Below are 17,808 nucleotides of genomic sequence, written 5' to 3' on the forward strand. Positions count from 1 at the left end.
CGGGGCGTTTCGTCACCGCCGGGCCGCCCCACCCGCCAGCGCAATGGGAGGGGCTTTGTGGGCAACGCCTCACCGTGACGAAAGGCCCCGCCCGGGCGTGCCTCTCCATCAGTGCGCATGCGCTGCGCCGCAGAGGGGGCGTGCCCATGGCCCCACCCTTTTGACGAGACTGAAGGGCGTGTTCCGGAACTGCGCATGCGCCGCAGCTACGCGGGGGTCCCCCCGAGGGCGGATGGGCGTGTCTTTGTGCGCATGCGCGCTGTGAGAGTTGCCCCTCCCTGCGCATGCGTACGCAGGGAGCCGGACGGCGGGGCAGGACGCGCATGCGCGGGGGGATCCAGGAGGGGGTTAGTACGGAACTCACCCCCGAGCAGTGGAAGGGCATCCGAGCCAGTGTGGAACCTTCACACACCAGTATAAGGGCCCCTGTCCCAGTCTGGACCCGCCTATCCCCAGTATGAGAGCACCTGACCCGGTATGGGACCTTCATACACCAGTGTAAGGGCCCTCATACCAGTATGGACCAGCCTCCTCCCAGTGTGAGGGCACCTGGCCCAGTATGGAGCCTTCACACACCAGTATAAGGGTCCCCGTCCCAGTATGGACCCGCCTCCCCACGATGTGAGGGCCCCTGACCCAGTGTGGAGCCACCCCCCACCCCAGCATGATGGCACCTGACCCAATATGGGACCTTCACACACCAGTATAAGGGCTCTTGGTCCAGTAGGGACGCGCCTCCCCGCAATGTGAGGGCACCTGACCCAGTATGGAGCCCCCACACCCCAGTGTGAGAGCACCCAACCCCGTATGGGACCTTCACACACCAGTATAAGGGCCCCCATCCCAGCATGGACCCACCTCCCCGCAATGTGAGGGCACCTGTCCCAGTATGGAGCCCCCCCCTCCACAACTATGAGGGCATCCATCCCAGTATGAACCACTCACACACCAGCAGGCCCAGTCTGGAACCCATACACATCAGTATGAGGGCAACCATCCCAGTATGGAGCTTTCCCACACCAGTATGAAGGCTTGTGCATGGCTGTGCAAGCTCGTGCGATGTTGTGTTTGCTCGAGCAAGGCTGTGTGTGCTTGTGCATGCTCGTGCGAGGTCGTGTGTGCTTGTGCAAGGCCATGTATGCCCGTGCATGCTTGTGTAAGATCACACGAGGCCGTGCATGCCCGTGTGAGGCCATGCAAGGCTGTGTGTGCTTGTGCATGCTCATGCAAGCTCACGCGTGCTTGTGAGTGCTTGTACAAGGCCACGTATGCTCGTGCAAGCTCATGCAAGTCCATGTGTGCTCGTGCGAGGCTGTGCAGGGCCATGCAGATTTGTGCATGCTCTTGCAAGCTCATGTGAGGCTGTGCAAGGCCACGTGTGCTTGTGCAAGCTCACCTGTGCTTGTGCAAGGTGGCACAGCAATGTGAGCTGGTACAAGGCTGTGCAAGACTGTGTGTGCTCATGCAAAATGTGCGAGGCCGTGAGAGCCTGGCACGCTCCATCCTTTGCTGCAGCCTCACCAGATATCAACTCATTCTCCCCTGGCGCTTCCTGGGGGTGTCAGTCCGGGGGTCCTCAGCACCCCCACCCTGGGCTCTGCACCCTGGGGACGTCCCCACCGCAGGGAGAAAACTATGGAAAAAGCCCAATTCCCCCCTGAAACGGACCCGCAGGGTCTCTGCCCTCGTGACGGCAGTGCCAGGCGCTTGATCTTTGCTCCATCTCCTTTACGATCCCCTCCCCAACTCTCCTGACGTTTTATTTCGGGTTTTTTTCCAGTTTTACAGCCCGAAGGCCCCGGTGCAGCAGCCGGATCAGCCCAGCATCGCCCCCAGCACCCTACGACCCGGCCTTGATGTAATGCAGCATCTCAAGTGTTTCTAAACCTCTAAATTTTGGGGCAAAAAGAGTCCAACCATCTCTTTCCTCCCACCACCCCCGGCCCCGACAGCTCTGGATCAGGAATGAGCAAAACCACCCCATTTGGGTCAACGTTTATTTAATGAACTCCCTCCCGTGCAAACACTGGTGAATTTTTTTTCCTCCGCAACAAACGTGAGAACTTACTGGAAAAACGAATTCCTTCCCCTCATAATCACCCAAACCATCAAAATAAAGTTTACAGCAAAATTAAATATTTCCATCAGCCTCGCACGCTCCGGAGGCAGATGCTTCCTGCTGCTCTCCCGTGCGTCGCCGATGGAAACTTTATGGATCATTTATTCTCTCCTTCCCAGGAGCAAAATGCCAGGGAGAGGGAGGCTTCCCAGCTCGCCTTTCCCCCCCGCGCTAATTGCCACCTCCTAGTTGCCTAATTGCGGTCTGTGCATCTCCCATCGCCCCTGAGATGGTTGTTGCACGCCCGAGGAAGGTGCTGGGTGCAGGACTGACCCATGCGGACAGACGGCTGCATGGGTGGACGCTGCGAATGGCATGTTGAGAGGGGACAGGGAAGGGGAAACCAGCACTGAGCCCCTTGGGGACGGGCTGTGGGGCAAGCTCAACCCTATATTAGACAACAGAGAATCGCCAGGTGGGTGGGGAAGACGCTGCCTCCAAAAACAGCAGTGCAAAACCCCGCAGCAGCCTCTCCTCAGCTCTTCTTGCCATGGTGTATCCTGAGCTTAATCCCTCTTCTTCCCATTTTAAATCCACTCTCCCCACAAAGCCCCTGGGGATGGGTGAAAAGGGGAGGGAGGGGTGCCAAGCCACACCCTGCCCGGCACATCGCCACACCGGCGGGATTTTGCAGCCGCTTCCTGAGAAACTTTTGCTCACCGGGGGGATGGAGCAGGCACGTAAGTCACCCCGGGGAGAGCTGGCTCCATCGCCCTGCCCGGGGCGGAGCGGGACGGGGCAGCGCCGCTCCCGGGGGAGCTGCTGCCGCTGCGGTGGAACCCCTTTGGTGAAGCCGGTGGCTGCGGAGCAATTTCCAGCCCAGTTGTGGAACGTTTCCCTTCTCCGTGTGCCCGTCAGGGTTAGCTGGGGAAGTGACATGATTTGGCCGTGCCCGTGGCCGAGGAGGGCTTTGATTCCTCCCACTCAACATCCCACCCTGGCTGTTGAACCATCCTCATCCTCCCCCAGCCCCACCAATCCCCCACCAAGGCGAGGGACCCCTTTTCCCAGCCTGGAGGAGTGTGAAGACACCGGCTCACGGTCGCAGCTCTCGGTCGCCGTTCCCACCCCATGCGTGGTGCAAGAATTAAATCCTCCTGCATCTGCGCGCGCCCCCGGGCTCCCGCACAGGAGGGGTTTTGCATCCTCCTTGTGCAGCTTCTTGCCAGCACGATGCAAGTCACAGGGGTGCAACGACGAGCCGAGCAGGAAAGCAAGAGCTGTGCCAGGGTCTGGCCCCGGATTCCCTCGTGCGAGGGGGATTGAGGGGGGAAAGCAGCAGGAGAGCTGCTGGAAAACAGCTATGACCACCACAGGTCATGACAGAGGGAGCAAATTAAACCTCTCATCAGCTGCAAGCCTTCCCCATAGCTTGGGGCACAAACGCGGCCGTGGCTGTGGAAAAAAAGGTGGGTTTGGCAGGAGAACAGTTTTTTATGGGGTTGAGGAGCGTGTTGCACCGGTCCCGGCAAGGCGAGGTCAGTGGGACATCTGTTGTGCGAAGGCTTGGGACATATTTTAACATTTAAATGGCTGCAACGGTGGAAATCAGCGGCAATGGAACGTGTGTGTGCGACTGTGCCCATGCAAAATCACCCACTCCCCACCCTCCTGAAAAGGTTCTGCGCCACTAAATTGTCTCTAATCGTCTCCCATTTCTTCCCAGACGTTGTTTTCTCTCATTGGCCTCATTAAATCCATTTGAGAACAGTTAGTGAAATGTTTACCCCACGTAAATTAGAGCTGTTGAACCCGGTGATTGCAGCTGAGAGGCGGTGATTGCCGTCTGCCTCGCTCGTGTGCGTTGGGAGCTCATTTTCACCGGGGATTTTGGGTTTAGGGGACACTTAATAAACCCTGGGAGCATCTCGTAGGGGCTTTCTCAGGGCATTTCTTGCTGTTTTATTCAATGTTGCTGGTGGCTGAACCCTGGATGGGGTTTTGAGGTTGGAAAGGGAAAAACTGCCAAACATCCTGAGTTTTTCAGACTGGGGGTGTAACGAGCCCGAGCGATGGAGCAGCTTTGGATTGGGGCTGTGACACCGGCTGAACTGGCTCAGCCCAAACCCCCACGCTCCAAGTTTGACTCACGTCACCGGTAATGGGATTTTGGGTGGTCAAGGTCAGTATTTTTGACCCAGCTTATTGTGCTGTCCCAAATACCACCAGGTCCCACAGAAGCAGCCAAACCGAGGTGTCCCGTGAGCCCTTGGCCCCCAGACGTGCGAAGGTTTTGCACAGGGTCGGTTCATGCTTGGGACATGAAGCCCTGGACTCTGTGGCATGCCGAGAGCAGCCGCGGGGCTGACCGGAGCAGTCTGGATGCTCCAAACAGCCACGACTCTGCCGGGAACCTGCCCACCCTTGGTCGTACACGTCTCCAGCACTTGGAGTTGCGCCGAGGCCCTTGCAGATGCTGCTGTCTCTAGTGTGGAGGCAGAGGATGAATCAGCTCTCCCTCTGCCCTTAATCTGATCTAAGAGTAGAAAAATACAAGAACTCTCTCAAGGCTGTAATCAGATAGAGGTTTTGCAGTGTGCGGTGGCAGGTCTCTCGGGTGTCCTCCTGAAAGTAGGAGAGGAGGGAGATAAGCCCAGCAAATACTGCAGCTGCATAAGCCAGATGGAGTTTGTTTGCTAGGTGATGAATGCAGCGAGCGCTCCGAGTACGTGGGGGCTTGTTACTTAGAAATCCGGAAGGGAAGCAGCCTCTGAACCGCCACCGGCTCCAGGGACAGAGGTCTGCAACCCCTGGGCTTCCAGGAGACACCAGAGCAAAGGTGAGGTGCGGGGACACACACACACACACTCAAATGCGCTCAGGACCTGGTGCTGCAGGGAGACAGTTTGCCTGGGAGTGCTGGGGGGGGCACTATTGTACTGGTGGTGTTTGCCCTCTCCCAGTAAGGGACTGACCACAGGCCGGGAGGAAATGGGTAAGCTGCCTGAGCCCATTGGGCTTTCTGTAGGGCTTGTGCCCCCCAAAAGTGCCAGGCAGCGGCACCCCAAAAGCCCCCCGCAGCATCCCTGCAGTCCCTGGCAGAGCACAGGGCTCCCCGCAAGGCACGGGAGCGGGGCAGCACGGGCAGGGGCTGGGCCGAAGGCGGTGACCGGGCTGGGCAGGGGGGCTGCGGCCGTTGGGGTCCCCAAGCCGGGCAGCCCAGTGGGAGCCCCCCGCGCCGCAGGCAGCCACGTGCAACCTCCCGCCAGCCCTCGCCACGCCCCTAGTGGGCGGAGTTTCGCGCAGCAGCGATCCTTATTAGGTGCTGGTAGGCGGTGTCGGCGCAGACACGCCTCCTAGGGGGCGGTGCTGAGGCGGCGCCGCGCTGGTATTGGCGAGGGCGGGGAGGGGCGTGTCTCGGAGGGGGCGTGGTCGCGGGGAGGGGCGGGGCGCGGAGCCGGCCGGTTCCCGTCAAAAGGCGGCTCCGGGGCCATGGAGGGGGTGGCGGTGCCGGAGCGCAGGTACCGGGCGGGGGGGCGCTGGGGATGTTGTTTCTGAGGGGAAGCCCCCACTCGGTGCCCACCGTGGGCTGAGTCTTGGGGGCGGTTGGTGGTTCTGGTGGTCGCTGGGACACGGGTGGTGCCGACTGGGCGTGGGTGGGGGTCGTCGGGGTAGGCGGCTGTTGCCGTGGTCCCACGGACACGGGTGTCGGGCGACACTGGTGCCCCCCGTGGCCGGAAGGGTGTGGGTGTGGGTCAGCCCCGGGTTCCCCCTGCTGGTTAGAGGGTCCTGTGGGTTTGGGGCGGGGGGGGTGTCCACTGAGTCCCCCTGGGGTTTGGGGGTCCTGTGGGGGTATTGAGCCTCCCCTGGTGCTCTGTGTGCTCCCTGTCTTGGGTCCCACGGGGCTCCACGTGTTTCTCATCCTGGTTTGGGGATCCTATGTATGTTTGTGGCCCCCCCCCCCCCACGAGGTTGAGGGTCCCACATGAGGTCCCCTGACACCCAGTGTCTCCCCTCAGCTGGGGGCTATCAGGGTTGTAAAGGGCTTCACCTACCAAAACTGGGGACTTCTTAGGGTTGGGGGTGTCCCTGTCCCTTGTAGGCTCTCTGAGCTGTGGGGGTGGCTCCTGGTTTTCGGGTGTCAGGGCCCACCCAGTGCTGCCCAGTCTCTGCTCTGACCACCCCTTACTGGGCCCAGAAATGAGGGTTCAGCTTGGAGCTGTGGGGTGTCCTGGGGGCTGAATGTGACTTTGTTGGGGGTGCTTTCCTTCCCCCTAAATTCTGGCTCACATAACCCTTTCTGGGCTGGCTGGCAATTCCCACGGAGCTTGGCATGAGGATGTGGAGGAACTGGGCCCAGTCATGTACCCCTTGTTGGTGTGAACTCCCCCTTTCCTCTCTGTAGCCCTGAGCCCCTTCCTGAGCTTCATTCTCTGGCCCCCACAAGGGGAAGTCACCCCTGTCCCCTTTCCCTGTGTCCTGCCCTCGTGGGCCCTTCTCTGTGGCTCTCCAAACCCTTTCTGGGGGGCTCTGAAACTGGTGAGTTACCTGGGTGCTGTTGGGGTGCTTAACTGGTGTTTCAGGGTTTCCAACCTGTTTCTTATCAACAGGCTGGCTTCTGATTCAGATAAGTGCCTGATTAATGGTTGGCTTTAAAATGTATCTTAATCTCCCAATTAGTATTTTTTTGAAGCAGGGGAAGCGATTTCAAATGCCAGGCTGAGACCCCAGCAGGGCAGTAATTGCACTTGTTGGTAATTCCCCAGTGACTTTTCGTCTGCCTCTGAGTGATCCCGTTGACATTGTCGGATGTGACTGCCAGGATCTTTCAGCTGCGAGTTCCCAGCACAAAGAAAACGAAGGTACTGGGGATCTTCCTGCAGTTCCTACATGAGGAATGGGGGATTTCTTTCTCCCTAGGCTAAGCAAGGCACCCCTGGGCCAGGACCAAGCATCTCAAAGGCACTTGGGGGGCTGTGGGTGGTGCAGGGCAGGTAGATGTGCCCCTTCTTTAGGGTAAGCTGCTCCTTCCTCTTTATTCCCCCTTATTTAAGCCTGGGGCAGGAGCCTTCAGCATTAAAAGTTTCTTCAGAAGCTGGTTTTCATGAGAAGCCAGCTCTGGCTTTGCAGCGTTTTGTGGCATGCTCTCCTCCCACATGAGCTGGGCAATGACTCATCTTCCTCCGAGGACTTGGTCAAAGGAGTACCAGCGATCTCGGGGCAATGTGCGCCGCCTCCTGAAGGGAGATGGACACATGCTTGGCATCTCACTCCGGTCTGCAGACCCTGTCGGTGCTTTTTCCCCGTCTGCTGGGGAGCAAGAGCGAGCCAGGCTGCCTTGGGTTAGTGCTCCGAGTGCCTCTGCACAGGTAGGGAGGAAGATTTAACCTATCTGCTTTGGGGGAGGAAGTTAAGGCTGTAATTACTCATTTGAATAAAACCTCTTCTTCCTTCTCCAAAGCAGCCGGTTAGAACTGAGTCAAATCAGATTGGGTCAGTAGCTGTTGGCTGTGCTGTGGCTTTCAGATGGGCCTTGTGAAAGTGTGCTGAGCTAGGGGGGAAAAAAAAAGTGCCAGGCTGAGGTTTGGTAGCTCTGAGAGCCACGTGTTGGCACTGCGTGGCTTGGACAGCTGTCCCTCTGGCATTGCGTACCAGCACCCGGAGGAGTGAGGAAGAGGAGTGAGGAAGGCCCATCAGGTGCAGGAGGCGTTGGCAGATGTCTGCCCCAGATCGTGCTTGTCTGTAAACAGATCAGGTGTAAGATCTCGCGGTGGAATTCTGAATGACAAAGGCATGAAGCGCAAAAATAGGTTTTTCATCAGGCAAGAATTTGCCTCGGGTCAGTTAGTTTTTCACTAGGTGTTTGTTTCCTGAATCCCAATGTACTTAAGACAAAATAAATGGAAAAAGAGGCTGGATTATCCAGTTAATAGCTAACTGGATCTGCGGCTGTCCCCCTCTCTGCGGCTAGAGGTGCACTCAGGAATAATTTTTAACCTGCTGTCGTGGAGCCAAGCGAAGTCAGTGTGGCCCAAACTCCCTGTGGCTCGCAAAGGGGCAAATGCTGAAATCTCAAGTCACTGGGAGAGGAATAATCAGAGTTAAAGGCTATAAGCGTGTCTGGTTTTCTCCCGTGTGATGTCTGAGCATGAAGGTGAGGGGGGTAAGCTGTGCCACAGCTTGGCTGACATCTTCCCCTACTTGTGCAAGGGAATGTGAGTCCACAACAGCGATGAGAGGAAGGGGACGTGCATCTGGGTAAGGTCTGATTGCTCTGGCGTGAACTTCCTCGGTCCAATTATGGCCACAACCGAGGGCAATCAGCTGATGCTGCAGCTGGAGAAAAGATGTGCGGGGATGCAGGAGGCGTGGGGGCTGTTATGTGGGTGGGCAGTGGACGCTGCTACGAGGGACTTTCCTCAACCCACGTCACGTGGGAGGAATTAAATCCCACTTCTGTGGAAGGCGATGTCATTTATGGGGTGTCCTGTTTTGGAAGTGTCTTGCAGGCAGTGGGTTTTACATGGTGCCCTTCTGTATTTGAATATGATGCAGGTGGCAAATGAATAAATGCGGGTGGCATCTAAATAATGGTACTGCGTTGGTGGGGACGCATCTAGGTGCTGAGTAGGGTCTTGTCTCATCCTGCAGATGCTGGGTGCAGCAGCCCCGGGGGGAGAGCTGCCTGCATCATGGTTCTTCCTCCCAGCAGGAGACGCTGGGAACCAGTGCTCTGGATGGCTTTCGCCCCAGCTCCTGCAGAAGTGGCTCTGCTCTCTGACTCTTTCCTAACCATAGCTACAAGGGGGTGGTTCCCCCTTTGGGTAACCTCCTGGTTATGTCTCTTGGGCAAGAGGTGGCAGTGGAGCGATTCAGCGCTCTGCTCTGGGGCTTGCATAACTGGTGTGAGATGGCTCACGCTCACCACGCATCACTGAGGCCGAAAGATCGGGGGGCAAAACAACCGTCGCGTCTTCAGGCGGCGGGTGAAAGTTGTTGCGACAGCTGGCTGCTTGTCTCGCAGCCCGTGGAGGGCAGGCGCGGAGCATCTGGTTTCTGTTGATGGTTTTCTTCCCCCTCACATGAAAGTGTATTTCAGGAGACCTGGAGCTGACTGCTTCTGCACCGCAGCTTCCCAGTTACCTTCTTTATTTCCCGCTCCGGTGTGATGGGAAATGTGGGGTGCTTGTCCCTGCACGTGGGCACCCCCCTGCTATCTGGCAACACCCTGTGGTGGGGATGAGAGGCGGTGGCATTAATTTAGAACAGTTTGGCAAAGGTGGAGATTAAAATATAACCCCAAAATGAGAGAAATGCAAACAAAACTGCTTCTTAAAAGAAATATATTGACCTACGATGTAGTGCTGAGTGTTAATGCGGCGATTGCGGAAAGCATCCCTGTGATGTGGGCTGTCTGGGTTAAACTGGCTCTGAAGCTGTACCCACTGTGGAGGAGGACAACTGAAGAACCAGGTGAAAATGGAGATGGAGTAGCTGATTGCTGTAGGTCCCTTCCAGCTGAACTACTCTACTGTAAAAATGAAAAGGACCTTTTTTTTTTTTGAACAAGACCTGTGTGCTGGCGTTTGGCTGAGAGCCCACGAGGACGGCTTGTGCCCCTGGGGTCGGGAGAGGGAAGGACGGTTAAACCAGGGTGTGAGGAACACTAACGACAAGGGGAGCAAAAGTCCATGCAGATAAGGAAGGTCAGAGATTCTCAAAGGCTTTAAAATGGAGCTTCTCAGCAGTGACCTGAAGCAGCAGCGCTGATGTCTGGGGAGCGGGTCTCCTCTTAGAGTCGAGACCTCGGTGAGACTTTAGCTGAAGGACCAATGTGGCAGGGTAGTCACTGGTGCTGCTCTTGCCTGCTTCCACCTTCATTTTATTTGCTGAATCAGCTGCAAGTCCAGTGCTGTTTTCTTATCTGTGGTGTTTAACGGCAGTATCAGTGTAAACCTCACGTGTAAGTGACTTTTGGCTACTAATAAATGGAAACGGGGTGTAAAATGGTGAAAAACAATACCTGGAACCTTTATCTGTCTATCTAAAAGTAGTTTCCTCATTGCCAGGAATACATGCTGCCTGCCCAAGGTGTCAGGACCTGCTGACGTGACTTCTGAGCTCTGATTTTCCTGGTCAGTGGGACACCGGTGAGTGACTCTTCTGTCTTAAACAAGTCTTGTGTGTGTTCTCAGTTCCTAGAGGCTTTTGGTGGAAGCACTGGGGTGCTGGATGAGGGGAGTTAGGTTGAAAAGGGCGTTCTTAACACACAACACCTTTCTACTCTCAAAGCCAGTGCCTTAATCCTAAGGGTCTGCACACCAGAAACCTACGCTCCCCTTTGCTACAGACCTTTCTGTCCCAACTGCTGCAAGCTGGACGCCCGGCTCGCGTAGGTGCTCTTTCAATTTCTCAATGCCAGGCTGCAACGCACAACACCCCTTGCTTTATCAGCGCTCCCACTCCACCAGCTCGCTTGGGCAAGAAGCCTCCCACGACCGGCTGGTGCGATGGGCGAGGTGATCGGCGGTGGGGGAGAGCCTGTTCCCTTGCCTGCCGGGCAGGCTGGCGTCCTGTGCCGTCTGTCCCCTGCTGCCAGGCGAGGGACGGGGCTCTGGGAGCTGCCTGTCACATCAGGCCTGTACAGGTTTCACTTCTCTCCCCTGCCGCAGGGACATGGATAGTGCTGACATGGGGGGTTCCTTGTAAATAAACACTCATGGCTCCATAAATATGCCCGTTTAATGGAATGCAGATAAGATACCACATGGCCTATATTTAGATTTGCTTAGTTTTGTGGAATATGTGCAGTGTCCTTGATCAGGGCTGTGAGCGTTGGCTCACCCTTGTGTCCCCAGAGGGGTGGTGAGTACTGGCTGCCACATGTAGATCTTGAACGCGATACCCTGGGAAATGTGGTCTGAGACACTTGTCTTTCATTGATCCACAGTTTCCCAAGGCCCTTATGCCCTCTTAAATAGGACACTTTTTTTAGCTCGTTGCTGTTTTCACCAGGTAAAGAGATTTTTCTTTCCATAGCCTGGCTTACGCTTAGTGTGGAGACGGTGCCGACTAGTTCCTAATCCTGAACTGAAATCTCTATTTCTGGGGGCTGCTCCCTAAGGAGCAGAGCCCTTCTCAACCCAGTAGTCCCGGCACATCCGCCTCCTGTCCTGGGATCTGGGTGCAGGCAGTTCTTGTACCTGTCTGTGCCTGATGACTGGCGTTTCAAGCTGGTCTCACTGGCACCCTCAAAGGAGAGGCGACTGTTTTCCAAGCGTCTCTGCTTCATGCTCAGACATTCGAGTAATCCTGTGGTCTGGTCAGCGTTGGGCAGAGGAAGAGAAACCTGTTTTTCTGTGCTCTGGCTGCTGCCCTGGGTGGCCTCCCACACTGTCCTCTTTGTTGACACTGCGCATTACTGGGAGAGGGCACGAAAACTAGTGTGGTTGGGCTGCCTGATGCTCTTGAAATATAAACTGTCGCTCACCGTGGCAGGGTAGGAGGCCCTACGTCTGTGCCAGAGCCCTTGCACACGCACAGGGCTACTGCACTGCAAGAAATACTTCCTTCTGTTTGTTTTACTTGTCATGGATGACAGAATTTCAAACCAGTGAAGTATGTTGTGACAAACTGTCTGTGACCGTGGTGGTGTGATCTTTGCTACACAAACTTAGCAGGGAGGAGGGTGAGCTGGGATCTGAGGCAATGCACCAACGCTGGGTGCCTAAATCCGTGGGTAATGTGTAGACCTGAGCATAGGAGAGGTGATGCTTAACTTCTGCCAGGTCAGGGAGAGTGTTCAGTGGCCTCCTCTGCTCGCAGACACTGGGTCACAAGCACAGAAAACGTAACTTCTCTTTCTTTCTGCAGCCCAAACATACCTGGCCGGGGTGCCTTCTGCTCCAGGGCAAGCTGAACTGAAAGTGGCTGATGGGGGGAATGGGATTGCTGCAGGTCATCTCTGGGAAGGAGGAAAGCAGAATTAACCACAGATTTCTTAGAAGAGGGGCGCAATTTCAACCCTGCCCACCCACTCACTTCCTTAAGTACCAGTAAAATTGCTGGAGAAGGAACTGCCTGTTGAGGGCAGGGCATGACTCTGCTCTGGCATCACGTGCTGTGCCGTGGCTGTACTTAGCTCTGAATTTACCCATTGGCTCGTCCAGACAGGCAAGAGAAGCAGAGAGCTAGGAGCCAGTCACGCTCCCTGGGCACCCACTGCAGGTAAATGGCTGTCCTGGTCTGGGAGAGCAGCCTGGCTGGCTGGGGAGGACCAGGGGCTCAGCAGAGCTCGGCTTGCGGGCCCGATTCCTTCCTTAGGGTCCCTGGTCTGCAGCAATAGGCTGGAATTCCGACCAAAACTTCACTTCCAGGAAAAATAGCGATTAATGCCAAAGTTTAATGGTCACTGGGCTTGTTTTATCTTTCATCCGCCTGGTGAGAGATGACATGGGGGTGTCCTCTTTGTTTTGTCTCACTTCTGTTTTGCTGCTTGCTCCTTCCCTCCCCGGCTCCTTTGACTGGTCTTTTAACCTGTGGCTGCTGCGTTTCTAGTTGTCCTTTAATCAGCTGATAGAGGTCTGCTGAGAAATCACCGCTCCGCTCGCGGCTCGTAAGGAGACCAAAGTTTCTCAGGATTGCTTGGGCTGGAAGGAGGTACGGGTGTATGGGCTGGATTTCAGCATGGATGAAAGGTCGGGGGCAAGAAAGCGAAGAATTAATATAAGTAATGAACAAGAAAACATTGCTATGACAAGCTGAGCTTCGGGAGCTTGTGTGCAAGGCAGAGATCTCTCCTGAGGAGATGGAGAGAGTTAGTCTGGTCCCGGGGACGTTCACTTGTGGCTCCTAATCTACAAACATGCAAATAATCCTGGCTGTGGAATAGCTTCAGAGATGACATGACCCAGGGGTTTTTTGTTTTTTTTTTCTCCCATAAATCAAAAAATATCCCACGGATGCTCCAGCTTCGCCTCTTCAGTGCAAGCAGCCCAGGGATGTGCTGATTTTTTCTTTTGGGTCCCATCTCACCCACAAGCTGGCAGCTCCTGTGGTCATATTGTAACGTCCTGCTCGAATGCAGTGACGAGACTTCGGGTCTTGTTATGCTGTATATTGGGTGCTAATCTTTTTTCTTTAACAATAAGACTCTTGTAATGCCACTTAATGTCTGCTGTAATGCCAGATTGCTGGGGAATGTGCTCGGTGGTGAAGCTGGATCTCTCTTAAACCAGTGGGGAAGCCAGCTGTGTTTTTCTACTCCTTGTAACAAGGGCTGGTCAAGGCTTGTGTTTCTAAGGTGTTGATTTAGGGTGACTAATCCATCACAAATCAACTCTCCTGTCACTCGCTGCTTCTCTGAATGCAGCTTTCTCTGCACTGATGTCTTTCCCCACCCTGATAAATGCCTTACAACTATTTAGGAAATAGGGCAGCAGGATAGAAAAATCTGTATAGGTGGGTGTATTAGGCCTCTTACAGCAAACATCTGCTAACATAATCTGCTTCCAGCACAGGTTGACCAAAACTGCCAGGTCTTTACTTCTGGGAATGACCTCAGATGTTGTCCTCTATCTCCTGGAATCTTAGTAAATTAGTTTATTATTTCAAAGGCCGCCGGAGCAGATAGGGCCCTTCTGAGGCTGCCGATCTCTTCCACGTACGTTATGACTCTGTGAATCCCAAGACCTTGAATTCTGGACTCTTCCTGCAGAGCTCTGGGTTGGTGCCTTGCAAAGGGGAGCTGTTCTTCTGTAGCCTAGTCTTGATCTCCAAGTGCCACTGGGGTGGCTTGCCTGACTTAAGGCACTTATTTCGGGCAAGTCCGGGGAATGTCTGTGGTGTAATGTCTGACCTGGCTGTTTGGGTTCAGCTGTGGCATTGAAAGAGAGCTTGTGTGGCTCTCCCAGCCCTCCCATCCTCTCCTGGGCAGCCTGAACCCAGCCAAGATCTGCCTCTGCTCAAGAGTGGATGTTCAGCTCCTGGCACTTGCTCCAAGGCGGGGCATAAAGGTTCAGATTCTCTTCAGCCAAGCTTCAGTTCCTCTCCCAAATCCAGGGCATGTCTTCAGCAGATCAGTATTTCTGTGCAGGCTTCAGTAGCATTCTGCAGCTTAATCAGCTGAGGTTTTTCTTCCATTTCTAGCAAAAAAAAAAGATACAAAACCCAAACCCCACTATAGGCTTGATATGATAAATGAAACATTTTCAGTATTAAAGCTGGAGTCCCTGGGGGGTTGTGTATTCTTGGTGCAATTTCTCTCTGAAGTGATAGAGCAATTTGCATTCTTAGCAAGAACCTGTTTGCATATATTTCGAAATAAGGGAGAAGCTCTTAAGGAGTGTGGTATTTGCCACATGCAGGGACAGCTCCTTTCTGTTGGCCTTTCCTGAATCTTTGGAATATGAGAGAAAGGATTCCTCGGCTGCTCTTACTATGGAATTCATGATTGGGAAATGAAGAGATGCACACAAGCATCTCCTCATGAGTGAGAGGAGGGGATGATTGAAATCTGGGAAGGGTTCAGGTGACCCTAAGTGTCACAGGGAAGCATCTGTGGAAATAATTGCTGTTCTGAATTTGTTGGGAGCAGAATATTCCCTTTGACCCGTCCTTGCTGTGCCCTGCAATTAGCTGGGTGCAAACGTGGTGGTGTTACTTGGAGGCACAACGGTACAGGCAGAGCAACGGTGATATCAGCGTGGAAATCGTGTTGACTAAGCTAAAGGCAGAGTTTCCATTGGAAACATTAGCTTGGGGAAATAACTCTTCTAGATAAGAAGTGAAAATGTGGAAGAAGGAAATGGCTATTACGTGCTACTCCTGTCTGTAGTTAAAATTACAAGCTGAAGGGGGTAGGAAAGGCAGAGACATCTGCGACTGATAATTTGTGAATGGGTTAGGGTTACAGCACCTTAATGCCAAATACTGCACAGTGCAGCTGGTGTAGATTTGATTTAGGAGCCTGTTCTGCGGCTGGAAACGCTTCGTGCTCAGCCAGCTCCGCCGTCCTGCGGGATTTCCATCCAGGAGCCAGGGTGAGCAAGTGCCTGATGGGACGATGCTGCTTCCGTATCCTCCGGCTGCAGGCGCAGACCCTGCACGTGGAGGTCGACGACTTTAAATGTCAGTGAAACCATAGCGGGCAAAATAAGCGCCGGCTGTACAGGCTGTGGTGCCGCAGGGAGAGGGGCCGTGCTGGTAAACGTGTGTGTGTTCACTGCATCCATCTGAAAAGCAAGCAGAGCTCTGCTCATGGCTTGGCAGCCCCAGCCCTGCAGTGGCCTCAGCTCGTCATAAGGTGCCTCTGGTAGCTCCAGACTTGGTTTTTTTTTTTTCCTCCATGTCTCTGATTTCTTTTTTTAATAGCTTCCCATAGCTAGCGTTATTCTGCAGCTCTTGAACACCTTAGGACAGTCAAACAGGATGTCCTGCAGTTGAAGATCAGGCTGAGCGTGGGTTTTCTCCACTTCCCTGGCCTGCAGTAAGTCATAAAAGGCAGCAAAAGAACCCCTTTTAGTAGGACTAACTCTTTTTTTTTTTTGTACTTTGTCCCTCTTTCTCCTGAGCTAATGAATACTGAGGACGGGGCGATGCTGGCTGATAGCTGGCCTGCCTGAAGCAGCGTCGCCCAGAGAAGCAAGCAGGGAGCTCGTGGCAGCCTCCTGCTGCCCTGTGAGCAGACCTGCCGTAGCTTTGCAGGGACAGGAGCTCGGGGTGTCTCCTGAGGCCGGTTGGATGCGCCTGAGGCGCAGCCAGGAGCAGGCTCTTCCCCTGAATCTGGGCAGAGAGCCTTGCGGGCTGCTTCGGTGAGTCAGAGGGGAAGTTGGATGGGGCTGAATCCTTCCTGTGAACTGGCACTTGTGCACCTACTTTCCTGTTAACTTCAAATCTGAATGATCCTCTTCCAGCATCTGCTTCAGCCCCTCGATCACAAGAGTGAGGTAAAACTGGGTTTCAACACCGGTGCCAAACCGGCGTGACGGGCATCGCAGGGTTCCTTCCGCGGTGGGAAGGAGCCCGTAGTAACCGCTTGGCTGAGGTGCGAGCGTGAACACGCCACACGCGTTCACTGTGCCTGCAGACCAGTGTTGACGGACGGGAGCATTTAGGGGCAAACATGCACAGACCAAACCCCTCGGCTGCAGCGGTGTTGACCACCTCCACCTCCGTGGATGTCACGGCGCCCTTGGGCGTAGCGACGCAGTCCTTGGGAAGAAGCTGTAATGACCCAAACTCATCACACGAACCAGTCTGTCACTCAAAGAGCATCTTTCCTGGGCTCTCCATCTCAGCGGAGCTGCTTGCTGGGATTGCAGCCCGGCATAGGCTGCAACTGGGAAGGTTTTATGCTAACCCAGCTGTGCTGGAGAGCTGAAAGGTGCTTATGTTAAGCCTCGCATCAGCTAAGCTGGCGAGGCACTGGGTCTTTGGCTGCTGGGCTGGGTCTGGAAGAAGGTCCACATGTACTCTCAGAGCAGGTGGTGAAGTGGTGGGGATGTTAAGTTGGGGAAAACCTGGTGTCTTGCAGGTTTTCCTGGTAGAATAGGAGTGAAAAGGCTCTGTCCTGTTCTGGGGGCAGTGTCACTGGATTTGGCCGTAATCAAGGGACCATGTTTTAGGTAGTGCAGACAAGCGGTTGTACCAGCATTTAAAATTCTGATAGCAAATACATCACTGTACTAGCACCTAAGCTACTACTGAGATAATCCAGTTTAACATCTTCCAGCTGCCTTTTTTTTTTGTTAAACAAACCATAAATGCAGCAGCTTCTGAGCAAAGGAAAACCAACACAACTTCCATTGTGCGGCTCCAGTGTGTGTTTGGTTTGGGGTTTTTTGTTGTCTGGTTGTTTGTTTTCTGGCCTGTGAGATGTGGGTTCGGTGACTGCTGTCACTTCTTGTTCATGACTAACATCCTCCCTTGGCACTGCTCAGGAAATGAGGCACCCTGCAGCTCGCTCGCTGCAGGCACGGTGGTCTCCCCCCTCCAGGAGATGCCTATTATTTTTTTTTTAAGTTGCTGTTGAAGCCTAAAGCATCGGGAAAGGGTGCTTTTTGCTCTTTGTGGCTTGCAGACTTGCAGGCATGGTCCCAGGTGGTGCTGCCTGCTTCGATGAAAGCCTGCAGAGCAAATGCATTGTCTGTGGGCAGGGGATCCTTGCCAGGAGGAGAGGTATCTCTTGCAAGCCACGTGCCTGTGTGGTTAGCTTTTTTCCACCTGTGATATGTGCAGATTGGGCAGGGAGGCAGTGGTCTATGGTGGTGCCCTTTCTTCTTCGAGGCACAGAGGATGTCAATCCAATGATTAAATAGAACTTCTTTGAGGCGCCAGCTCCTAGGAAGATCAAATGAACAAGGAATATCGCCATGCTTGTGGCAGGCTCTGCAGATTCTGTTATCCCAAATACCATGGCTGGCCTCATCCAACACATGGGATCCTTGTCTCTTCCATGTCTGAACTTGGCTTTGAGGGCTGGGAGCTCAGAAGCTGCTGGGCTTCCCCCCCTTCCCCCCCAACTTCTGCTCCCTGCTCTCCTGTGACTAGGGTGCGCTGCCCTAGCAGAGATGTTTGATCTCACCTGCTGTTTGCTCTATCAGTTGGCAAACTTTCACACTTCCCTCTCCTTGTTTTCCTGGTGTTTTTTTTAATCTCTGGACCAGCCAGAGCTGCTGCAGATCACCTCTCTGCCATATCAGCGGGATCTTCTAATTAAGAAGCATCACTTGGGGATGGGGCAAGCAGTC

General features: G+C 54.4%; 1 protein-coding gene across 7 annotated transcripts in view; it reads left to right on the forward strand.

Moving 5' to 3' along the window:
• Positions 1-5,495: 5,495 nt before the first annotated feature.
• Positions 5,496-17,808, forward strand: part of VDR (vitamin D receptor) — a 41,795-nt gene continuing 29,482 nt past the window's right edge. The window contains exons 1-3 of one of the 7 annotated variants that reach the window (XM_075075826.1): positions 5,496-5,580; positions 6,826-6,921; positions 10,129-10,209. The gene's annotated coding sequence lies outside the window, so the exon portion shown is untranslated. Of the gene's footprint in view, positions 5,581-6,825; positions 6,922-8,096; positions 8,214-9,726; positions 10,023-10,128; positions 10,210-12,225; positions 12,287-17,808 lie in introns of those variants that run through there. The other 6 variants (XM_075075821.1, XM_075075824.1, XM_075075822.1 and 3 more) reach the window with 6 other exon arrangements.

This window comes from Phalacrocorax aristotelis, chromosome 26, assembly GCF_949628215.1.
Source record: "Phalacrocorax aristotelis chromosome 26, bGulAri2.1, whole genome shotgun sequence".
NCBI classification, from domain to species: Eukaryota; Metazoa; Chordata; class Aves; order Suliformes; family Phalacrocoracidae; genus Phalacrocorax; species Phalacrocorax aristotelis.